Genomic DNA, 26,501 nt, shown 5'->3' on the forward strand with positions numbered 1-26,501 from the left:
CTGTTATTTCTGTCTGTTCCCAATCTTGTGATGTGATTAGAGTAGATGATTACGCTTACATAATAGTATCAAATTAATTTGCAGAGCACAACAGCAGAGGAAATTGTTTCGAGTTCTGAAATCTCCCCCTCCTCAGTTTATTTCAGTGACATCAGGGGATTAAAGCAAAATGGGTCAGTAGAACACTGCTGGGAAAACAACCAAAACATCAATCCTGACATTGTAAACGAGAGTAAGAAAGATTGCAAACAAAGCAAGAGGCTTATAGTGTGTTCTGTAGAAAGAGCCATCAAGGTGAATCAGCTTCCTAATCACCTATCACCATCTGAAAGCTGACACAGGATGGCAGGTAAAGCCACACTGCACACAGTCTTTCAGAAGAAACAGGTGTTTTGGGAATACTTATCCAAAATTCTGGCATACAGACTCAATTGCAGTTTAACTTTCTGTTAGAAGACAGCTTAATATGGACAGTAATAAAATTGTAAGTTCCTGATGCTTTAAACCAAGGTGAGGGCGATCAATAACCACCTCTGTGCAGTTCAGGATGATCCAGCATGATCCAGCTCCGTTCTCTGCATTCACTAACTCTGCATGGCTCCTCTCTCACTTTCTGCACAAACAATTTACTGCTGCTGGGATGCTGAGATGGGAATAATCGTAGAGGGTTATATCCATGTAATTTTTAGCACTCCAGAAAGTCTTCTGAGAGTGTATAGAGATGGTGCCTAACTAGCAGATTGCTATTGACTGTTAATAGTTGACTTGGTGCAGGAGAACATCCATTAATGAGGTTCACCACCCCACGCAGTTGGAACAGCTGATGTGTGATCACTGATAACCCTTTATGTACACGGCACCCACAAAATATTTACCTTTCCTTGGGAAGATGTTTCTTCAACAGCTACTCCTTAAATCTGGCTGGATAAATAAAATTTGGGCCTGCATCCAACTTCTCAGAAACAGCCAAATGACTCCTTTTGCTAGCTGTTTGTCTTTTCATCCTTCTAATGCAGACACCTACTTTCCAGCTCCAATTTTTTAATGGAGTTAAATTAATATAACTTCTGGTTTAACAAGAGCTTCACTTTTTACAGTCAACATGCCATAGCAGCTCATTTTGTGTTTTGCCAGCTTCACAAGCTAATCTAAGCACAACAACTGGGAGTGGTGTGCATTTGCATACCACTGTTGCAGGCTGTAGCAAAACAATGGCACTCCTGCACCTGGAGAAAATCAGCATTTTAAAGATATCTAGGCTCTCAAACATTCAATTTTATCATGACAACATTTAATTTCTTTCTTGTATTCTATTAACAACTCCATTACACATTTATGCTTTATGTTAGATTTACAAAGTTAAAATGGTAGATTTACATTTTTACTGAACTCAGCATCCTCCAATAAGGGCACTGTCACACATCCATTCAGCTCTCAAAATAATTCTGCATGACTGGAAGTTTTCTGCTATAGCACCTACTTACTATATTTGATCAAGTGTTCAGTGTCTCAATATGTTGATGCATTTAGTCACTTTTTTCACCAAGGTAAAAAGACCGGTTTTTTCTTGTTTCTAGAGCACATGAAATGACAGCAACTCTGCATATAAAAATTTCATCAGTGATCATGGTGAAAAATGATGGAGATCACACAAAGGCAAGTCTCTGCAGTTCTTTCCTGAAGTGTCATAAACACGGCATAAGGTAGTCATGCTGGAAGCATAACCTAAACTCACTTTTCCTGTTCTTTCCTGTTTGTTTTTCTCTATCAACATTACAATGCTTTGATGAAATGCAAGTATGAATGCACAGACATGCTGTAATTTGTTGTGTTTTTCCTTTTGCCATGTCTGTAATTTCTACATAACTAAGAAAACCTGTATTAATGTAATTTACACATAATAAGAAACACATAACTTTGCTCCTTTGACCATATAATCATGGAACTGGCCTGTCATGTTACTGGATTACAGCAGTATAAACTGTGGTCACCTTTATTACATGTTCAGTCTGCTCACAGATATTTATATTGCACATGTTGAGAAGAAAGCATTAAATCTTAAAAACTTTACATATCCTTATGTTGACACACTCAACACCACACATACTATTCTATACTGCTCTCTATATCTAAGATACAACAGCATAAAGCATAATGTGGGGAAAAAAACCCTCATCAAAACAGGAATCATGCTTTATGTTTCCTCCATTCTGGCTTTGTGTAGTTTTTCTTTCTTTAACGTTGCCCTAGGAACATTTCTCTTACATAATTTCTCCCTAAATATAATAATATGGACATTCATGGGGGCAGACTGTAGAAGGAATTGTAGTGTTTGTAAATTGTCTAAATCAATGAAGCTTCCAATGCTGTCAGTGAAGGATTTACATCTGAAACACAGCCAAGATGCTTCCTAGACTGATCCATCACCAAGGTTTTCTTAACAGAACACGTTCTTTCCTTCATGCTTGTGCCAAGTGATTAATAATTCAGAAAGAAAGACACTTAAAATTCCGTGTATTTACTCCCTACCTCTGCTTGGACATCCTATAATCAAAGCACCAAAACTAGCTAGACAGGCAGGAGAATCCCTTATGAAATTATTACATTTATTGATACAGAACAATTTCATCTGCAGAACTTATGAATTCTTCCACCTTCACCTTCAGTAGTGCACCAGATTCCCCCCATATGCTGATGAAACCTTTTCCTTTTCCAGCACCAAGAAAACATTGCACTGCAGCCTTTTGACCCTCACACCACTACCATCAATTGCTCCAGGTCTGCTCTAATGTTAAACCTGATGCCAATAGTGAACTCAATACTACCAAAGAAAAAGGAAAGTTCCTCTTTCCCCCCAAATCTGGAGCAATTGTTACTCCCATGGATATGCTATAAAGACTCTCAGCAACATTAAATATCACTGAAGTTCACAGACTGCACTTTATAACTTTCAAATACTAAATCAAATACATGGAAATCTGGACTCATGGAAATACAGACTTCTGTAGCAGGCTGAGCTGAAAAGAGCAGCACTGGATCAGACAACACTAATTCTGGCTTGTGACCTTTGTGTGGAGAGAAGATTGTGGGCAGTGGCAGTATCTTGAATAATTTTGGTTAAAGTGCTGTGGCTAGTCTGCCAGAGCTCTCAATTCAAAAACTTTCCTGGACTAAATATTAATGCTTTAAAAACTGGAGGTTCACAGTGTTGGCTATGAATGCAATCAAGCCATAAGAAGCTGTCATATCTCATTGCTCTGTATGTAAAGCTAGAATAGAGAGTCTAACCTATGACAATAGCCATGACATCTATGACAAATAGCTGCTGAAGATGAAAGCAGGAAATCAGGCAAAAAGGATGTTTTGGATGGCTATCTCTATTGCTTTATCAGGGACTGAAGAGTTAATTGTAGTAGCTGTTTGGGCAATCTTAAAATAGACAAAGATCTACCAATCCAGAGCACTTCTGTCACACCCTTTAACCCTTTCTATTGTTTCAAAGCACAAAGGGAATAAGACATCAGCAATGCCTCCCCTTTTTTTTTTTTTGTCCAGCAGAGTGGAGATGGAGAAAGAGGCAGGAATGGATTCTATTGCAGAAATGCCTGGAGGCTCGTATGGATGGTTGAGGTTCAGCAAAATGCCAGAGATTTCATCCAGGTGCTTTGAGGAGTATTTTCCTTAGGCATGCACTAAGACACCGATTCTTCACAGGCACTCCAGCCAGCATCTGCTGGGCCAGTCCTTAGCAGGAACCTCTGCAGCAGGGTGTGTTTACTCCTGATGCATAAGAAGACAATGCTGAGCTGTAGCTCTACTCATTTTGAATGTTTGCCTAGGAGAAACTCCAGCCTCAGACTCCTGTGTACTTAAGATGGATGATAGTACTTTGAGGTGACAGCTGAGGGCACTGTGCTGTAATATGCAATTTATGTCTCTAATGTGTTCTTAAGCCAGTAGAAGCTAATCATAAAGAAGCAGAAATCATAAAATACATACAAGTACGTGCACCATTTGAAAATATTCTCCCAAGTAGCACAGAGAGCACCAAAAGTAAAATGAGATTGGCATAATCTGGACACTCGACTGAAATGGGCAGAGCTTTCATAAATCAACTGTTTACATGCCTGAGTCTTCATACCACTCAAACTTCTTGACCACAGTAGGGCCAAAGATTTTGCAGAATAAAAAACATCCAGAAAGAGGGTATTCTTTTATTAGACCTGTGATTTTAGGAATATTTTTAATAGAAACAAAGCAGAATTACATTATAAACCAGCTGATCAGCATCTTGTCCTTTCATGGAATGTGCTCTCACACACTGAGAGACCCAAGACAAATCCCTATTGACTTTGATGGGGGTTTGCCTGAGAAGACAAGCAACAGGGCTCCTTTAAAGTGTACATGTACTTGCCAGTGCAGGGAACCATGTACTTATTTCCTCAGACAGCAGGAGCCAAATGAATCTAATGAATGTCATTTTATCTGCTGCTGTGACAGTTTATAATAATAAACCTACTTCATTTCTTAGTCTCTGCAATTTCTGTAGAAGTTGACCCAAGATTAAGTCTCTAAGAAAGAAAATGCAAGTGTTAGAAACCACAGCTATTTCTTCCCTTTCTGCTAGACGCTGCCTAATGAGTTCAGCAAATTATATTCAAGATGCTGTTTTGCTGATTAAAAGTGTCACTACCTGATCCTTGAAGGCCACAGCCATGCCCCTATGTCCTTATGTGCAGATCTTTTATTAAGTTGTGGTCTCTGCTGCTTGTGTTTGAAGTGTTCAAATTTTCAAAGAGTCCAAGAATGCTTGAAAAAATTACACCCTGTAACAAATAATCCACATTCACAGAGGAGATAGCAGCCATTTTGATGCCTGTCATTTTGAGTAAAATCAGAGTTTTATATGAGTTTCTGGACCACAATCTGAAACGCAGTGCTCTCCTGGATTTACCCATTTTTTTCTCAACCTATGTATGTAACAGTGGACAACTAACCTAGAAATCCAAAAATCCTATCAACCACATAGTTTTGAAGATTGATGACACATATTCAGAAATATCCGTGGAAGCATGGAGAAACACAAGTGAAAGGTACTCTTCTATGGCATAGTCCTTCCTTCAAAATCTAATGCAGTATTTTTTCCTATGGAAGTTAGAAAAATTGGTCAGAAAACTGGTGCTGGCTTCCCATGCAAAGGAGTGAGACCTTTTTTATAGCAGCCATAAGACTTCCCGTCAACTAATGCCAGCAGATATTTAAAGACGACAAAAATAATATAAAGTTTATTCCTACTCCTCTGGATTTTTTTTGCTGTAGTTCAACAGAACTTCAGGGTTACCTTACTGATGTCCACAGATCCTTAGAGTTTAACATACCAGCCTAAATAATCATACTGAAGTTGTGGCTGTGAGATTTTCACTCAGCTGCTTGTCTGATTTGGAGAGATGAAAAGAAGAAAGTGCAGGAACCATCTGTGTTCTTACCTGACTGCCATGAAAAACTTAACCTTTACAAGCTCAAGGTAAGATGGAATTCATAACAGAAAGAGAAATACTATGAAAATCTCATGAAAACAGAGATTGTGCTCAGGTTCTTCCAGCACCTCATGTTTGACAAATACAGCAGCATCGCACATGAACCGCTGGAACTGGGCTGCAGAACTCAGCTCCTTTATTAAGGAATTTTATTACCTGTGAACATGTAATGAAAACAAACAGACATTCAGAAAAATGACTCCATGTCCCACACTGCTGCCAATGCCTCTTGAGCAGCAGCAGTGCTATTGTTGTAATGTTACAGCAGCAGCAATTTTGAAGGTAGCAGCGACTTGGCCCTTCCAGCCAGGCTGAGTCACTCCCTCTCATCAGACAGAAATGACTTTACACCCTGGAATATCAGAGCCTTGATCTCCACCTGTGTTTCCTTTCTCTTAAGCCTATTTTTTGCTTCCTACCTGCTTGTGCTGGTGGTTCTACTCTCCCAGCAGGCTCGGAGAACTTCTCCCAGTGTGACTGGAATGTTATTAACAGAGAGGTGGCTGGTGTCTCTCATTACGCTTCCACTGAGTGAAAGCACCTCAGAACTAATTTAGCTTTCACTCACAGGGGAAGACACAGTACTCCACCAAGAAGTTCGCTATTCTGCTGCCTTTAGCAATAAATTCCCCTTCTTTTTTTTGTTTTAACATTAATAAGGTGAGAGAATAGAGTATTTCCAAAAGAAATTAAGAAAGGCAGAAGATAGATGCAAGTGCAGACGCTCCCTGTGAGTAACCCAAGCCCAAGTCAGAGAGATAACACAAATACTGAAGCAGATGTACAGGGTGGAGAAGAGCTCCACAGGCAAACAAGCAGTAATAAAGCCTGTGCCTAGTGCACAGAGTTAAGCAGGTCTCTCAACCATTTAAACTTTCTTCCCTGTTTGTGAGAGTTCTCTGTGGCAACAAATGCAAAACTCCTGTGAAATTAAGGACTATGGAAATAATTTTGCTCCCCAGGCTGAGAAGGTCAAACAGATTCAGCAAGTACTTCATATTCCTTACTGTAAGAATAGAAACCTAATTAGAGACCAAACTTTGTCATCTAAAAGATATCAAATTCACTTAAAGCTATCATCTGAAATATATTTTTAAAGACTTTCCCTTGATTATTAATTCATTTACTTGCACTGCACATAGGTTCACTCAAATGAACCACCTCTTAACAGCCAATCATATTGGATTTTCGAGGATCACCGTTTGTTGCACTTTCTTTTTTCCCTATTTCTAATATTTTAATATTAGATATTGCTAATATTAATATTAGATATTTCTAATATATTAATATTAGCTATTTCTAACAGATAAATATTAATATTTCTAATATTCTAATATTTCTATTTTGGTGCTCTTTAAGACAGAACATTTTACATTTCGTATTCTTATACATAACTTTACAATGTGCATTAGATGCAATTAGATTTTGTGTTTTACTAATGGAGCAGCAGTAAGTACTACAGTGAAATTCCAGAACCCCAAACTAACAGATTGTATTGTACCCATGGGATTTGGAGGTTACATGCAAAGAAACCACAGCGTCTCCTCTACCATGGAATCAAAGGGGATTGACCCATCAGGAAAGGGGATTGAGAAAGATTACTCTTGCCATGTGCATTTAAAGATTTTCCACCTATATGTCAATTAAATGGAGTAGTGGAAGTGTCAGCTAATTACTGCATAGATGGATTTGGATCAATATCAAGGACCAACACGTGTGTGCCTTACATATAAGGAAAACCTTACTGATTTTAATGGGTATTTTCTTATTCCTTCATATTTGAATAAGTTTAGTGTCCAGAAAAGAGTAAAAATAATAATTATTACATTGGGCTGGAATGCTTTAAACTTACTGTGCCACTGCTTCCGCAAAAGGGGTGAATGTTTCTTTAATAGGCAAGGATGAAAATGAGGATAAAATTGAATCTACTTTATCTTTCACTTTTACCCTCATTTGAACAACTGTTAGACTGCTTTTAAGCCAAATATTTTGCAGTGATATTTTGGTTAGTGTTTATCTTAGGTTCATACACCCTCTACTTCTTACTCTGTACTAAACCCTGAAGATAAAAATCAAACAGAATTAGATCACTTGTCCTTAGGCTAGTGATAGACACTGGGTAGGGAATCTGAGTTGAATTTTTTTTCTAACCCAAAATTATCTGCATCCAGAAAATTAATCAAACTTCCTAAAAAAAAAAAAAAAAAAAAGTGCGAGATAAAAAGTTGCAGAGTAGTTACACAACCTGAATATTTTTGCATATAAGAACCTTGTTGTAGCTTTTTACTTGTTACCACCTATAAAAGTATCAATTCCTCTTTCAATAATGCAGTTATTGCTGGAGGATATTACTACTACCAGACAAATGACTTTGGAGACTTTGACCACATTATTTATCTGTGACATTACAGTTCAAAATTTGATCCTAAATTATCCAGCTTTGGCTTGCTCAGCTCTGTGTCTGTCAATGTTTGTACAGATATATAAACAAACCCCAAACCATAGCTATCACATCTTGGAGTGGAAGCTACACCAAGATGTCTCACTATCGTTTCCAAAGGCTTCCCACTGTCAGGCTGAAATGCCCAGGTGGGAAGACTACTGTGAAATATGTAGGCGATGCTGCTGACTGGTTTTCAGAAGATGAGGAGTATTTGAAGGCATCAAAGCTTCCTGTATGGATGTGTGTACATTAATCCCTGCCTTTTTGTTATCTAAACTTGAATATTGTAGCACGTTGTTTAATGGATTGCAAGACTCATCTCCTCACAGGCTGGACTCTATTCAGATATGCCAGTGCTCCCACCAGGCTTCTGACTGATTTTAGCTATTCTAAACATAATGGTTGCTGAGAGATTACATTGTTTGAAGGCTGAGTTTGCATCTTGCTTTCAGATTTTTGTCTCCGCTCTTCCACTATTGGCAGAACTAGAAGTTCTAAACATCCATGAGATAGAAAACCTGTAATGAAGAAAGGGTAGAGCTTTCCTGAAAATGGAGTTCAGCTTATGTTTGCTTCAATAAGAAGTAACAATCTCTTGTTAAAAATTCATATCCCCACCCTGCTGAAAACAGAAGAAAGATGCTGGAATACTTGTTTTGTTTGTGGTGAAATATAGAGTAGGAAAGCTCAGATGTGACAATATAGAAGGACACAGAACACCCAGACTTCAGTAACAGCTTTTCAAAGCAGTAGTTTGAGTTTTCATTACTCTGTTCCACTTCATGGTTTCAACTTCATTCTTCATTATGGCATTTCAACAAGTAGTATAAAGGCAAATATGTATTTATCCACCTCACAGAGACAGCTGCTTTCAGTTCACCATACAGCCTTCCACAGCACTGAGGAGGGTCACACTAAAGAATTCTATTTAATAGCTCAAATAAAGTAAAACCCCAAGAACAATGTAATTTAAATACGCATCCCAAGTTTATGGATGCTAAATATGAGCAAAAGCAGGGAGCACAGTGCCTGTGGAATTGAAGGCCACATAACTTTCTCAGTCTCGCCTGAGGAAGTGGCCTGGGAAATCATAAGGGGGAATTAAAACAATCCTCAGAGACAGAAGACAGCCTTGCAGGTGCTGTTTGTCCATTCCTGGCTTTCTTGCAAGAGAAGGTCGAGGGTGGTGTACCCCACTGACCAATGATGGTGATGTGTTAGTTCACTGACCAATAAGAGTTTTACCTTTCTGCACTTTCACCTATCGGTCTATAAAAGAAGATCTGAGGTAATAAACCTTGAAGAACTCTCCAGTTCAACTCACAAGAGAGTCCGTGTGGTGCTTCTCGCCGCTCCCAATACTGCGACAGGTCGTGATAAGAATGAGCAGCAGCCCCTGCTGAAAAAGAACATCCCACTTGATGAGAGCCTGCAGGCCTCACTGCTCTCCAGCCACACACAGAAAGGTGGGAGAATGTGTGAACAGTCTGTAGCACTGGCCTGCACCAGTCTGGGCTCATGTGGAAGTTGCTAACAAACCCAGTTTCTATTTCCATATCCTCTTCAGGACTTGCAAAGCACCACTCACAAAGATCAGTCCCTGTTTTCTTTATGTGAGAATGACTTCTGGCTCCTCTTTAAATCCCTTCTGGCCCTTCCATACAGTCAGCAGAAGAATTTTCCACTGATAGGACTTGCCAAACTTCCCCTACATCTATTTCCATTTCTCTTCATTTTTCTTGCTCCTTTCATTTTTTTCCTCTGCATGCTGACTCCCTGGTTCCTCTTCTACTAAATTATGCTCTATTATTTCCACAGCCTAAAAAACTCACAGCTGAAGCATTATTTCTAACCTTATTTTGTATTCCTAGCACATCCTATAATCTGTTTTGAGTGTTATTTGCAGCCAAGATGCTGACACAGCATCAATTTTGTTTTCATGGTTTGACTGGGTAAAAGTGTGCCTTACTACTCGCACTGGGTTAAAAACAGTCAGCTCCCTAACAACAACACAAACACATTTAGAAAGAGCCTTATTTTTTCAGGTGTTATTGTTTCTAAGTGGCAGCTGCAAAGCCTCAGCCCATCTTGGGGAAAAAAGGGAGAAAAATGATAAACTGAAATGGTATTTTTGTTGCATATTCTTTTTATTCCTTTCTCAATTTTACTATGCCATTTTTTTACCCAGAGAATAAGCATTCATACCTGACCCACATCAAAAGTAACTGCTGAGCATGAGAGGGTCCCAGAAAGCTTTTCTGACCTGTAAAAGAAAAGGATCTTCTTTCCTTTTTTCAGAAATTACTGCCACCTAAACTGAGTCATTTATACTATAGCTCCTTGTTGTATGTGCTTAAGTATCCAAGGTATTCCTACCTCTTTTTCCTCTTTTCATGTGAAATTATGGTCTGTGAACACACATAAATCTAAAATCCCATATCCAAGCCTTTCTGAAGTTTGAGAGGAAGTCTGAGATGTGAACCACTGTTCCATTTTATAAAAAGACCCTTTTAACAGCCAAACCAACTTCTTTAGCACTTTGAAGTAAGCCAGTAAGAACAGTGAAATATTAACTTCTGATAACCTACACTATCCATTTATTATGAAAGTCTAAGGAAGTTAATAAGAAAGCTTAACTTAGTGAGTCACTAATAAAAAATATTGCAAAATCATCATGCTTATTTATTTGATGTATAGATTGCAAATATGAAGTCACTGCCAATCATGCAAATTCAATGCATTAGAAAGAGTCACGGACAATGCTCTTCTACTACAGCTTGTAAATAAGCACCAAGTAAACTGGCATTAACAATTTAATTAAGAAAAAAGAAGCACAATTGCAGAGGAGTCAAATGCCTGAATAGCTGTAGGGTTTAACACTCAGCAGTACAGGCTGTGCCCAAAGATGTATCACTTTCAAAACACTAATAATGGTACTGGAAAGCCAAGCTTGCCTCTGAAGAATGAGATAACTATGGCAATACACACTGTAACCACCTCAAAAAAAAGGTATTTTTATTTCTCTTTTCTCCTTTCTGTTTACACCAGAGAGGAGATTACATGAACACTAAGAAAGATGCCAGTTAGGGTGTCTAGCTCCTTGACTTTCAGCCTGGCCTTGTGGAAGAGAGGTCACTAAATGACAAAGTGCCACAGGTCTCTTCAGAGTGATTCAGCTGTTCTGCGCCCGGTACAAATGCTGAAAAACTCAGGACAAATCACTCAGCAGGGCTGGAGCAGGGAAAAGGCTGCTCAGTGAATTTCAAATCTAAGACCTGCCACCTGATTTTGTTCTGGCCATTACCTTCCTGCTTTAGGCACGAGCTTTGCATATTGAAGGTGCTCCCTTTTGTCAACTCCTGGATTCATGTTAACAGGAAAGAAGGTAAGTGTCCCTATCAGTTCATCACCAGAAGCCATGTGCAAGGCTTTTGCTACCTTTACTATTTCAGCTGAAGAACCTACCAGAAAGGATTTCCTTAGCTAGAAATTCCCAAGTGTCACAATGCATATGACTTCCATCTCAAACAACACTCAGATGGACTCTGTGCCTCCCTCTTGCTCAGTGCAGAGCCTGCTGACCCCAGCAGGCTTTAGCCCAGTGGTCAGTGGCAGAAGAGGCTGCACCTGGACACAGAACTACCAGAACATGCTGGCTTCCAGTCCTGGCAGAGAACAGACACGAGCCAGAGTTCTCCCATCAGCCTCCCCCCACCACCAGTGCCTGGCCAAGGGATTTGCATCCAAACAGTGCCTTAGCTCCCATCATACAGCTGTGGGACATTTCAGACCAGCTTCAGCCTCCCCCACAGCCAGTGCCTTGCTACAGGGACCTCAAGGGAGTTAGTCTGACCTTGTGATACCTGATGAGGAATCCTGGAATTTAGTGACCATCATTTGTGACTTCTTTTTTACATAATGAAGGCGCGGAGGGGAATAATCCAGAAAATTTAGGAAAACCAGTATGAAATAGTCTCATAAAACTACATCTCTCACAGATTTCATGCTCCCAGCTTCACATTGGGGAAGGGTTATGTTTCAGCAGCATAAATAAAAGTTATAATCTCGGCATCTTGGTTGAATATGAATTTCAATTTATTTTCCTTTTTATCATAGCACAGTGATTTTTCTTTCTACAAACTTATTCAATACTAACTCTGTTTAATACCAAAAAGAAAGAAAGGATAGGTAGGCATAGTCTGACCAACCTTACTTATATTCAGTTTGGAAATATTCCATTCAGTTCACCTAGACTGAATTCTCAATGATATGCCTAATTATCTTGGTCTTAAATTTTTTTTATGACCCATTTTAGATATGCTAGTTTCAGTGCTAGCAAAAATACTTACTGATGTGATGGGCTTCTGCTATTTTTTCCCAATTTACATTAAACTACCCAGGAGGTCCTCTAATTCTTACCACAGCCAGGAAGCCCCAGTAACCTGACCAAACCAGGCTTTCTATAGTTTGACGCACCCTCCTTTTCATGTGGCTTTTGTTTTCTGTTGGCTCTGCCTTTTCTCTGACTCACTGCTGGCTACACTGTCACACAATCCCACACTCATTCTCTGCAGCTTCAGCTTCAATAACCAGCCCATTTCCATTTTTTATACATGCTGTATCCATTTTTTACCTCAGCAAAATACTGATTTCTATCTGACCCTCCTGTGCAGAGTACCACACCTGCTCCACAGCATGAGCCAGCTCCAGGTGCTAATTCCACTGCCCTAAAAAACCCACCCCTAGTGCATGACTACTCTGTCACTTCATTCCTCTCTCTTCTTTGGATCCATTGTTTTACTCTCACAACAGAATTTGTATTTCAAAAGCAATCTTTGCTCTCTCTCTTGCTACACAGACAATTTTTTCACCCTGAAGAACTACGGCAATGATTTCTGTATCCCTCAAATTACACCCTCATCTTTTATGTATATTGTATTCTCTGTTGAGCTCAAGTATCCAGTCTTTGGGACCCCTGTATCTATTATCGTGTTCTGCTCAACTGTAGCTTCTTGCAAAAACATCTGAAGTCTTTCTCCTTTCTACCCTTTCTCAGGAACTTCATCAACTGCTCAGGGAGACTGTAACCCCTTTCCTGTAATCCTCTGCCTTCTTGTACAGAGACAGATGCTGATTTGATAACACAGATATTTCCCAATTGCTTGAAATATGCATTATTGTAAAAGGGGGAGAAGGGAACTGGGGAGCTTCTGAAAAACTGCAGCTGAGATTTACTCTCTCAGTCTCATGTGCAGCTTCAGAGCACACCCTTTGAGGTAGCACTGTTATTTCCCTAGCTCTGCTCAGAGTGCTGCACAATAAAAATACAGCTTTTGTCCGTGAGTCTTTGGGTGCTTTTGAAACACATGTGTTAAATAACACATTGCATAATACTGCCTAGTTAGTGTTTATTTCTTTTTGCCTTTCACCCAACACCTGTACACCTAGCAAAGTACAGTGCAATTTAGCAGAGATAGCTGAGAAAAAAAATCAGGATTCTCTTTTTCACTTGGGGTAGTGTTTTATGAACTGTTTATTTCATTATATACTGCTTACAGTATATGGTACATATTAACATGATGAGATTTTTTTTTTACTGTTTATCATCTCATCTTTCACAGGAAGGAAATAAAACCAATACAAACAAAACCCTAATATTTATGTCAATGTAAAAAATAGATCAATGGATCAAAGCCAAAACAGTCCCAAGAGGAAAGCAATAGTCTCTTTTTCTGTTAATGAACAGTCTGTTGTTGCAAATTCATGTAGGCTTTAATTTAATAAACACAAATGGATGAATGTGCTTACAGGATGTCATCCCCTTCAGGCTTGAAATCACTGACATGGAAGAATTGTCACACTTCAGTGAATTGAGTGCTACTCCCTACCCTTTCAAACCTCATTCACTGTGGCAACGCAGACATGAAAAATAAAATTTAATTTTATACTTAACTCATCCCTTTTGCTGAGTTTCACTCTTTTGCATTGGAATGTGGATTTTAGCAGTTATGTCCTGTTTTACCCAACTTGTAGATAAATTGGCTCAGTCTGACTAAAAAAAGATAAATTAAAAAAACCTCTTCGCTTGAACACAGAATTTTAATAAATTTAAAAACCCAAAACCATTTGGAGTTCATTTGATCTCATGTGGGTAGATTCAGAAAATGGGTCCACTAATGTAAATAAGCTTCAGTCCCCACATAAATTTAGTGCATATTCAAATGTATTTATTTACCAAATGCTGTGACTTTCACTTAGAGGCTAATACTTGCAATCCACAATGAGCATTGCATCGAGCAGGGTTTTTAATTGACTCTACAAAACAAGGAGCAAGCACTAAACTCTATCTACCATACAGTAAAATCTGTATTAAGCAGATTCTACTGCTACTCAAGGTGCCAAGGGTTAACAGAGCTTTTGTAAACACTCCTCTCCTCTGCTGAGCAGACTGACACTATGCTCCAGCCCCAAACAATTAGCAAGGAGTACATTTTGGAGGAACAAATGTAATGCAGAGTACAACTTAAAAAAAAATAAAAAAACAACATTAAGAAATCTTCCTGATTTATTTTACAGTTTGACTAATACCAGCTCGTTAACCCAGGCATGTCTTGAAGTTTCTGAGACAGACCAGATTTTGGGTTCTTTTGCAGGAGGGTGGGTTTGGGGTTTTTTTCATCCAGGAAAGATTTTCAAAGTTCAATCAACTTTGTCCTTTGTTGGCTGCAAGGGTTATACCCAGCTATAAAAAAAACTTCATTCAAGCATTGCTTCCTTTAATCTGCATGGAGAAATTTATCCAAGTGCTAATTCAAAAACAAGTCTGTGACTTAGCAAAATTAGATCTAAGGCATTTGTATCTTGTCGTTCTCCAGAACTGTCATGAGAATTAGTTATCACAGATGGAAACAAACCAAAAGAACCCAAACAAACAAAAACAAAACAAACCCCCCCCAAAAGTGTACTCTCATGCTTCTAGCATGGAACTCTGCCCTACAGAAGTCATAAAAAATGTACAATATACATAAGATCCAAATTTTGCTACTCCTAGAGTTACAGGGGTCAAAAGAAGCTGGAATAGTGGAGGAAACCAAACATTCCACAAAATATACAGGCTACAACCTTCATACCACGTCAGCTTCATTAATTTAAAATCCGTCTTCAACATTTTAATGGAGTGATTAACTGGCATGCCAACCACATCAGTCATGTCACCCAGTAGCAAAGTGTATTTTAACTTAATTCATTATAAATGTCTTGGTTCAGTGAGAAACAGGGATCAAACAGTCACCTGATGGCATATCTAAAACTCAGAAATGTCAAGCACCATTTCTTGTGAAGAAAACAACCCAAGAGCTCCAGCTTCATGCTTGTCTTTAGCACTTATGAGACACAAATGGAAAACTTTGCTGTACACCACAAATGGTGACAATAAAAAGTATCACAGAATGGACATTTTAAAAACAAGCTTAAAAACCTTTAGCAAGTGGCAAATGATGAAACTTATTGATAGATAAAGTTAATCCCCAAGACATTCAGAAGACTGAAGAGGGTAATTCATATGAGGGAAAGTGACAGAAAATTCCAAAATGGACAAAACAGAACCTCAGCTACCCTTGGAATGTTCACACACGTTTCCTGGAGAAAGTGGAGTCACTCTAAGCACATCATTAACTCCGAGCTTACTCTGCCTGTGAAACTCATTACCATCTGAGACCAGCCTATCTATAGCTTTGTACAAGATATTAGAATAGGCTCAATTCACAACCTTCACAGCATCCTCCTGCCTGAACGCTTTGACAGCAGAGAAGCCTGTACAAGTACCAGCTGAGCCACAAAAGAAACAATTGCAGCCAGACTGGTACACTGTTTGTGATTAGCAGTTTTGCAGGGGCATGCTGAAGAAGATACACAACTTCTAGTTTTGCAGTTAGGCCAGTTGATGGATCTCTGCACCAAACTCCACCACACAGTTTAAGCATGCCAGGTCTCAGGTAAATAATTTCTTTCACTTGAGCAAACCAAGCAAGGAATGTTTTTTTCCTGCTTCATTTCATCTTCAAACACATCTTCTTCACTCCTTTGTTACCAGTCAGAGGGGTTTGGGATATAGAGAGAGACCCAGCAGAGTTACAGACACAAATACCAATTGCTTTGGGATAGCTAAAGGTGCTGTGTTCTCACAGCTGGCAATCCTCTACGCAGAAACAACCCCATGTTTGCCCTAATGAAAAAGGTTGGATTCTTTCCACATGAACACTAAGCTGTATCTTCAGATGAAGGTGACAATTACTGAAAAAAAAAAAGCCACAGCCATATTATGGAACTCCATGCTGCCTCTCTGCACCCCTGGAATTTGACCAGGTTTGGAGCTGGAGAACAAAAGGCGGCCATCTCTGTGTGAATCACAGAAGGTGCTACTGGAAATCTGATGATAAAGCTCACGCTTTGAAGTTTTATAGCTTTGGCTGCAGATCCAATTACACATCAGCATCCAAATAATTAAGTGCTCATCCTAATTGAAGCAATATTTGCAGAAATTCTAACTTATCCTACAACTTCTGGTGCCTTCTTGGTGTTCTAAGCAGCCTGATCCCCAGGTGAAATTAAAATGACAAAAGGATACTTTGCAGCATTCAGGCTCCATCAGATCACCTGCTGCTCATTAAGGCAGAATTACAGTTTATATTTTCCCGATGTTTTGAATCATTAATTGTTTCTGCTATGTGAAGCAGCTCCTACTAAAAAGACACCAGGACATAAGTGGCCCATATCTACTCAGTGGGGAGGTGACAGAATGAAGTTTCAGTTCTATTCTGAATCTCGCTTAGTGGCGGTAGCTGGTGAGTCAGGGGTCTGGCCCAACAACCCTGACTGGAAATTGCCTCTCTCTGCACAAAGAGCTACATCTAAATGATTACATGAAAGGCATTGGCTCTAGCAAATTGGGATTTCCTGCCAGGAAGTAATTTTGTGGAAAGACCTCGTAAATGACTCAAGTTAGAGCTCTCACACAAATTCCCTAAGCCACATTTCACTACAAAACTGAACTGACCTGGTCTGCTTTTGCACCATTCTGTACCTAACACAATTTTGTGCATGTGAACTAAATAACTCATGAAGTGTTAGGTAATGACTGGGTGGGGAATACTGGTCATGGACAGATGTCAGCAACAAAATTTCTGGGATTCATTTAGCACATTTTTACAGAAAATATTAAAGCAGGATACACAATAAGAATGCTAATCTAGTACCAGAATTTCCACATGCAATGGTGATACACAAATCATTCTAATACCGAGATGTAAACTCACACCCAAATTTGCTTCTGCAACTGCTATCAAGTGCTGTCACCTACCCCATCTCTAATTTCAATAAATACATGACTGAGGGAAGGGGAGCTGCATTACAATGACTAAAATCTTTAGTTTTGCTCTCCCTGCTTTACCAACTTCGCACGGACTGCTGGAGATAATTGAGTCCATACAAAATGCAGGAAGTGCCCACTCCATGGCAATGGAGAACTCTAAGGAACAGCCTTACATGTCACTGAGGATTTTTTGCACACATGGGCATTTTTAGGTCCATTGGTCTGTGCCCACCTGGAATGATTTGCTGGGAGCATTCTCGTGAGACCACAGAACTACTTCTGGCAGCTCGTGGTGGCTGTGCACAAGCAAGGAATGGGAGCAAACCATGCAGGGCATGTTTATCAGGTGCCCCTGTGAACAGTGCTGGAAATGAAATGTAGCTGGCTCAACCCTGGCTAGAACAAACTTCATGGTCTCTCATGAACTTTCTGTGACCCTCTAAGGAACACTGAGCTATTGAAACACAGACTTACTTACCTTTCCTATAGCTGCTGCTGTTTTCTTTGAAGCAGTTTTTCCTGTAAGCTGAAGTGTTTTTTTATTTAGACTGACTCAGTAATGCTGAGGGTACCTAATATTTAGGTTAACTATAAAAAGGCATTTTTCATATTTTACTACAAACCATTGCTCTGAAAAATAAAAGTCGTAATGTTCTAGATAGGCAAAGAAAGTTACGGTAAAATTAAGAGGCTTTTTCTAGGGATACCTAGGGGGATTGACATAATCCTTTCCTATATCAGCCACAGACCTTAGTTTCAAAGTAAATTTTTGGAATATTAGCAAGTACTAACTTCTCACTGAATGCCTATAAAAACATGCCATTATTCACATTTATTTCAGATTTATCCATGCACATCCATGTGTGCCACAATCCTGCCTGTACAAATCTCTCCCATTTAGAGCAATTAAGCTGAACGAGGCTGAACTAAACAACTTTGGAATTTAAGGTTTAAGGCTTTGGAAGTACAAGTAAAACAAAACAAAAGCTCAGCCTGCAATCCAGTGCCTGTGCAGCCACATGCTGATGGTTTTTTCACTGTTGGAACAGACTGTCGCTTCCATGAGGGGGAATAATGAGAGTGGTAACTCCAAGTTAATGTGGCAGGGCAGAAATGCAGATTGGCACGACAGTGCCACGAATTTCACTGCTCGGGCTCTGTCCTCTGCTCAGCGCCTTTTCCAACATTCCATCGGCACGGAGGCAGCAGGCAGCAGCTTGTGCACTAAATCCAGCTGCTCTGGAGCACTGAGCCATCCTCCAGCCCGGGACGTGCCTCTCCCCGCTGGCAGCACCCTGCCAAGTGCACCAGGAGAATTCCCACCCTGCCACAGCTCGCTGAGCTGAGCTCCAGAGCCACCGGGAGCTTGGCTCGGGGTCAGGACACAGTTACACAACAGCGGGGAGAAAGCAGGCAGGAACACACATCTAGCTCCAAGGTGTTACAGCTCTCACTGCTACAAAAACAGCCTTCCTCCTCTTCTAATGGACTGTAGATTTTATAGAAGTTGGTTTCTTTCCCTTTTTAATTTTTTTTTCCCCTAGGGTAGAACATTGCAGAGTTTGGATCTCACAATTAGGGAGAGCTGTGAAGTGAATTAATCTCAGCCATTTGTACACACACACTTGAGGCTGTAATCCAGAGACAAATGATACTGACCACTACTGCCGGCACTCCGCAACTAAACTTCATGAGCAGGCACGTAGGAATGAAAGGATTGTGCAGGACCAAGCCACAGACATCTGTATCACTGCTGGAAATGCTGAGTGATACAAAGGAAAAGTAGCTCATCTAAAGTCACCAACGTGATTGAATAAATGAAATTAAATGACAGATTTCTATCATTTGGTAGTTTGGTGTTTGTTGTTTTTAATTTTTTTGCTTCAGTATACAAATCATTTCAAGAAGGACAGGAGCACACAACAGATGATCAAACGCTGATTCTCAGTGGCCCCTTCCAAACATGATTTTGTTCAGACAGACCCTCAGATTTTGTTAAAGGACAAAGTCGGTTCCTGAGCAAATACAAATGCAAGCAGTACCCTATTAGTTTATTTCCAGTTTGAGATGTGGCCCTATGAATCTTTGGCAGCAAAACCAATAAAAATTATAATTAAATAAATCCTCACTCTTCTGAAAACTATCCCAGGTGGTAAGGATTTTGGTACTGCCACATAAATGTTGGATTTAAGGTAAGCAATTTATTTTAGCTTGCAGTGTAAGAAAATTGCATCGTTATTAATCTGGGTTGCCATTTGAGTAACTGTGAGAAAAGGGTGAACAAGGGGAAGGAAGATCAGCACTTCAGAAATGTGGCATCTCATTCTGTTTCTCTGTTGGGCCTGATTTAGACTTCACAAAGTAAGATCAAGATTTCACATTCTTCTGTTGAATCAAAAAGAGGAAGAAGTCTAAGAGTATTTTTCTAGAGATAGAAGTTTTATGAACAGCTTTGGCTAACACTGACAACAGCTTGGTCCTCTATACTCATTTTTACAGCACTGGAAGCTACAGAACTAAGTACAAGTTCACATTAGAGCAAAATTATTGCATCTTTATAATTCACCAAAGGTATGGATAGTGCTAGGTGACTAAATTAAAAAAAACTCAAACTACTTATTTATTTGGAGGAGAGATTTTTTTTTCTCCCCTGCCAGTCAGGTGGTGGTCAAAGTCTTGAATATCATGATTTTATTTTAAAATTATCTTAGGTCCAACAGAGATTTATTGGATTTGCAGCAGCCATAATAATTTTAAGTAGTGGTACTGGTTGTTGTGGCCTTTGTTTGCTTTGGTTTCTTCTTATGTCTAATTCGAAATAGAGAGAAGTCTGGAAAATCCAAAAGAGGCTATTCTCAACAGAGAATTCTCATCCAAAAAAAAATGAGCTTCTATAATTTTACATATCTTTCCAAAATTCCAAACTGAGGCCCCAGGAACTCATAACTTGTGCCAGTGAAAAGTCTGGACAGCTGTACAAAAAGGAATATACAAAAAGCAATGTACCTGAGAATTTGGCCTAGGACACTGCAGTAGTAAAAGGCAGCAAATACAGGTTACTACAGAGGAAGGGATCTAATTTTTATTTCCTGGTAAAGGAAAATTAGAAAGGAAATATTGAAAACAAATCACACAGTAGCTTAAAGGATATACATATGATCCCTTAGGTTAAAGGCCAAAACCAGTTCCGAACAACTGGATGTCTTCATACATGCACTGAAGCCCCTTGTACAGGACAGAATGAATTATAAAGAAAATGAACAAAAAAAAAAATTAAAAATTGAAGAACATAAAGAAAATAGTATTAAGTAAAGTGCCACTCCTCAAAGAACTGAGTAGCTCTCAGTAAGGTGAAAAATGGAGTGGAGGAACCCAATAGGATCCAGCACATAGGTCACTCCAGATTAGCAAGGAGTTGTTTCTAATCTGGCAAATTACTTAATTCCTGGTTAGGACAGTAATTAATACTGCTCTTGCTCCATTTCTGTGTATCTATAAGCACAGAGAAATTTAACAGAGCACACCAGAAATTCTGGACTAGGAGTAACCTGATTGACTCCACCTTCATCACAGAAGAAGCTACCAGCAATGTGCAGCTCTCTCAGGATCTAATAGATGTATAACACTAAATTGTGACATTTGGAGGGAAGAGAACAATGGCATGGGATTTGAAATTACACAATCCAACTTCTTGAGTATTCCAACTCTGTTGAAAACAGGAAGGGAATTCACAGTGTTTCTTTTAAATAATAAATACTTTAAAGTGGAGTGGAAATTTGGATTTTATCTGAAAATCATGAAGGGATAAGGAAGGCAAAGCAGTGCATACGAATACTTAAAGATTAAGGCTACCATAAGATAGCCTTATATCATCTCTCACAAACACACATTAAAGTAACGGGCATGTAGAGAAAGTCCTCTCAAATCCTCCTATTGTGAGGTTTTAGTATAACATTCAGAGGATTCCTTGGTCACTTTTTCACTGATCCTTTGAGACTGAGCCAAAAAACTGAAATTCTTCAATTATGCTGGGAAGTTCCAGTCAGTGTCAAGCAAATTATGTGGTTAATAAAGGATATCAATTTGTGCATCCATGTAAGTACTCACCACCCTCTGCTCGTTTTTAATAGTTTTGAGAAGAGCAACTGAGGTCCTGCTGTCTGCTCCTAATATTTAGTCTCTGCTGTGTGTACTGTTCAGAAATACTCAGAAGCAGTAAAGTAGGACTCTTGCTGACTATTATGTAATGCAAAAGCATGAAGGGCTCTTCATAAAAACACTCAGAACCCACCCACCACCTCACCTGCTGAAGACAACCCAGTAGAGAGCAGGGCATTACATTTTGCAAGCACTGTGACAGCAATTTGCAGTATGAAGGTGCTGAGAGGGAAATAGCACCACCAGTTTGGAGGAACATATGGACATCAGACCAGCACAAGACAAAGGAACTAACAACTGAAAAACAAAAGGCCTGCTCATTTAAGGCTAAGTACTGGAGCATAAGCATATATAGTACTGTCAAAGCAAAGGAAGTAAAAGATAAACAGATTAAGTGCATAAAACAGATCACCTGCATTACAGAGAAACATCAGGTTTGGGAAAATACTCTTTATGCGAGTATCATAAGGATGAAGCCCTAGGTAAAAATATGTCAGACTCCCAGGCTTGCCAAGAGGGGTTATTTAAGAGGGAGGTTGCCAGGAATTAAAACTGAGGTTGTTCAGCAGCATTCTAGGCTCACAAGGAGGCAGAAAATCATTCTGGAGCTCTTACTGCCCAGTCACATCCACTGCATAACCCCACCCTCAGTGCCAACTGGTCCTTTGTGTAAATTGTTCAATAGAGTTTCCTCTCAGGTGATCTGCTCAGCCTCCAGATTCCTGTTGAGTGCCACAGAAGCTCCTGACATTCTGGCTGTTGGCTTGTAGCTTTGTTTAATGACTTAGAGCTTCCTATCTCTTCAAGTAAACACCACAGCCAAAAGTCCCCAAATACATGTTAGGAAATGTGGTCTAAAAAACATGAATTGTTGTGGGTTTCACTGGCTAAAACCATTTGATTCACATCTTGCCTAGGCAGTAATACTGAGGACATCGTTACAAACTCAGCTATCACAGCACCAAAAGCAGAGGCCAGTTCGGTTGTATCCAAAACAGCTTTTCATGGCAATATAACAATGCATCTGAGTCTCTTCATAAATGTATCCAGCATAAACAGAATACTGGGAATATCAAAATAGGCTCTATATTCAGACAATAGAGATGAAGTGAGACAATACTTACAGGATATATTTAGCATCTAGGAAAAAAAAAAAATCTTTGTTAGTGTTTTTTTGTTTTAGAGAAAATTGCAATGTATACACCAGTGCTGCAAGGCAATCTTCCAAGAGAGCTAACTAAATGTATGAAAATACTTTTACTGAAATAACTTCTGCTGAATTAAATGTTTTGCTACTTTATTTGATTTGGCTTACTGATCATTTAACTGTCATTGAATTCTGAACTTAAGAAGTGGCAATGTTTAATGACAATAAGACATTGTAGATCATGTGTTAATGCTGATTAATGCACTTCCCAAGCGTGCTGGAAGCATTTGGCTTGCCTTGTACCTTACACTGTGCACCCAAGGCATGCATTCATCAGCACTACCGCTCTGTCTGTCATGTCTTATTGCTGAACTAGAGCACCATTCCCAGTATGTTTGCTTTGAGCCTGCCTCAGTCAATTTACATTACACTGCCCACCCAAACCCACAGTTTTGAGGTTCACCCAGCTCTTGATGATCAGGGGCCTGTATGTTTAATAACGTTTTGCTCTGCCAGTCTAATTAACTCCGGCACTGTATCTGCAGTCAGATAAAATGCTCATTTCACACCACATTAATTTTTATCAGCTGAACATTAAGCAACACAAAGCTATCTATGCTTGGTTTAATTTACATACTGACAGAGCTACAAAGAATTACTGCAGTGACTGCAAAGCAAATAAGTAGAACTGGCATCAAACATGGCTTCTTCAAAATGAAATATTGATTTGCAAGGCTGGCATCCCAAAGCGGAAAAGAGGAAAAGAAAGAGAATGAGAAATTACTTTCCCCTGTCAGCACTAGCGGAAAAAATACACAATTTGTAACCTGTATTTCCTTAAATGTTATAGCTTGAGAGGGGTATTAAAATTAAAACTTATTCTTCAATTGGCCGAGAAAAGTTAGAGGTGGTGGTAACATTTCTCATGGCTTGGAAAGAAAAGGGAAAAGGGGTCAGGAAGGTGGGGGTGGGACACAGTGACTGTGTTAGAAAATACAGCTTGAAAGTTTTTCCTGCTCTTTTCACTGGCTAAATTTAGCTGAGCAGTCCTCTTTTTGCAGACTATGACCATAAGTCAAATTTGAAGGCAGAACATATGAAAGACTCTGGAATTCTAATACATGAATAAGAACACAGAAGAAAAATTCTGGGAGCCTGGGATTTCATTGAGTCTAGCAGTGACCCTTCAGTGATGTTTAAAAGCATCAGTGACCCCACAGTAGCCAGAATAGTAAGTGTCCATACGAGTTAATCTGAACACATAAAAGCTGGCCATGTACATCAGTCATTGCCAGCTTTTCCAGAATGTTGCACCCCAGTAGTGAGGTGAAAACCTTAACTCCAAAAATAAAGTAACCTGTCTCTGCTCAACTGGCCAAAGTCAAACCTTAAAGCTAATTATGAATTGCACACCATTTAAATGTTACAGAATACATCTTTCCTTGGGCTTTATCTTGTCTTCTGTCTAAGGTTAAAAAAACAGCTAGCAAGTTCAACTGGGCTGCATTGCAAAAATCTCACAGACATTTAATAAATGAGCAAAATTAATAGCGTAGCACTCTGCCACTTCTGCCTGTAGGTTAATGTCATCTTTTCAGCCCTGGAGTTAGTGTGTGCCACTGAGTGATCCTCTAATGATTTTTTCTCTGTTCCTCAGCCACCCTAAACATTAAGGAATGATGCTTCAGTAGCAGGAACGTTTCCACTCCCAAAAGTGCACAAGGTCATCAGCACAAATAGTTCCCCATAAAGCAGGCAAGGAAGACAACTCATAGATCCTGGAGGATGGCAGTATAGATAATGTTCAATGTTCCTTTCCTGAGGAAAAACATCCAGGAAAGGACTTTGTAAAACTTCAAGAGCTTTCTTGAGCTTTATTTGGTTTGCTGGAGAGCTATAATTTGGGCCCTGTTCAGTTCCATGGTTTTCTGGCTATCTGAGAAACTGCCCTTGGCATTGATATAGTTAAAAGTCTGTACGACATTTGAAATTTTCCCTGTTCCCGTCTCTATGGCTTCCCGTGCTTTCTTGCCCCTGCCTCTAAGTGAGCAGAAGAGTAGATCTACATTGGGCTGGGAAATCATGCAATTGTTCCCTGAGGAAATTGGCTACTGCTGTGAAATTTTCCTTTGCTGTCGAAGTCACCTTTATGAAGAGCTCTTTTCTCTTCAAAGAGCAAATACAGTTAATAACCTCCTACCTAGAAGCACTAATATTCAGCTTGACTGGTAAGTGAAAAATAATCTCAAAACAGGACATGGTATTACAGCTATTTCTACTGACTGCAGTGCAGTTTATTATTGTATTCCAGCTATTTTGGGAAACAAGTCAACTTAAAATGTCATATTAATTATTTACAAAATACTGACATAAATGAAATGAAGATTTGACTGAAATAACAGTTCAGTGCCTCACTCTGCCTTCTTAATGAACGTAACAGGGAACTGCTGAATAATTTTCTGCTTACTCTACCACAATCTTTCCTTCTCCCTCCCCTGCAAAACAGACCATCAAAAAAAACCTCAGGCTCAGACATTTCTGAATCTTGGACAGGTCAAACAGCATAATCAAATCTAGATTCCATCTACAGCTAATTCTGGGGAACTGTTTGGTTTATCTTTATAGAACACGCCTTCAACATATGTTACAGTCAGTGTCTTAGGGCACACTCCCTTTATTTTCAGCTGTGCTTTGAAATATGAGAAAGAAAATAGCCCTGAAATACCATTCTAACTAAAATCAGTCATTGTTTTGGAGTAACTACAATACAAAGAATATTGACCCTTTCTGACTTCCTTGTCAGATTACGAGCTGGCAGTTTTCTAAAACATTAAGTCAGTCAGAACCCAAAGGATAACATGACTTCTAATTCAAGGTAACTGGAATAAAGAAAAGAGAAGAGAGGCTGATTAATTAGAACTGTATAGTGAACTAATTTGCATCCCTATTCTCACTGGTTTTCTAAAAAGAGAATCAACGTGTGTTTGTGCCTCACATCATCTGGCTCTTTCCCATATTAAAAATGACAGGGCTTGCAAGTGAAAAAAAAACCCAAAAAAAACTATAAAAAGGTATATTTCCTATTGGGACACAGATGATTTTTACTGAAGTAAAATTTCCTTCATCACTAGTGAGTTTGGGATAAGAAGCATGGAAATTTTTTTTCTTGGATTTCTTCCAAGAACTAGCAGGACTTCCAGCACTGCTGTTACAGAAAATTTGAGAGGTTAATCTAAATTATTTCATGCTTCCTGCCACCACATCTTCTCTCATGTCACCACTTCTGCCCAGCAGACAGAGCAGAGTAACCCTTCCTTGCAACTAAAGCCTCACCTGTGCCTGGGATGGGCACCTGGCAGCACAGAAATGATGCAATTCTGTACCTTCCCACCACCCCTCCTCTCTTTTCTAGCTACAAAAAGGATATTGGTAACAACCCTCCCTAGAGAGCAGCAGGGCAAATAAGGGGATAGCCCAAGGAATCTTTGCCTTGTTTCTATGCTCCCAGCACAAGAAGATGTAGAAAACAGTGAGTCATCACACTGTATTTTCCATTCAGGACTGCTGACTGAAATGATAGGGCTCCCAGCTGCACACTAACACCATGGACTGTGTTGGGGGAGATCCCTCTCAATCCAGCCACATTTCTGTTTCAAATCACATTTTTACAGCAGTGAAATTTTACTAGTAATCCCAGCTGCTTTAGTGAAGTATTCTGGAGGTCCAAAGATCCTCATAAATTTCCCTTAGTGTTTAAGGCTACTTTAACTCATTTCAACTGAAGTGGCTCTGATACTTGGAAATAAATCTCACTTTATGACTTGGAAAGACCTGGGCAAATATTAG

General features: G+C 39.4%; 1 protein-coding gene and 1 long non-coding RNA gene across 11 annotated transcripts in view; both read right to left on the reverse strand.

The window, feature by feature from the left end:
• Positions 1-26,501, reverse strand: part of RORA (RAR related orphan receptor A) — a 396,157-nt gene that overhangs the window by 136,952 nt on the left and 232,704 nt on the right. The window lies entirely within an intron of this gene.
• On the reverse strand, positions 8,258-26,460 carry LOC147650729 (uncharacterized). The gene is made up of 2 exons (XR_015275765.1): positions 9,305-26,460; positions 8,258-8,498 (listed from the first exon to the last, which is right to left on the reverse strand). It is a non-coding gene; the product is annotated as an uncharacterized LOC147650729 (long non-coding RNA).

Source organism: Cyanistes caeruleus, chromosome 13 (genome assembly GCF_971803275.1).
Source record: "Cyanistes caeruleus chromosome 13, bCyaCae1.hap1.1, whole genome shotgun sequence".
Taxonomy (NCBI): domain Eukaryota; kingdom Metazoa; phylum Chordata; class Aves; order Passeriformes; family Paridae; genus Cyanistes; species Cyanistes caeruleus.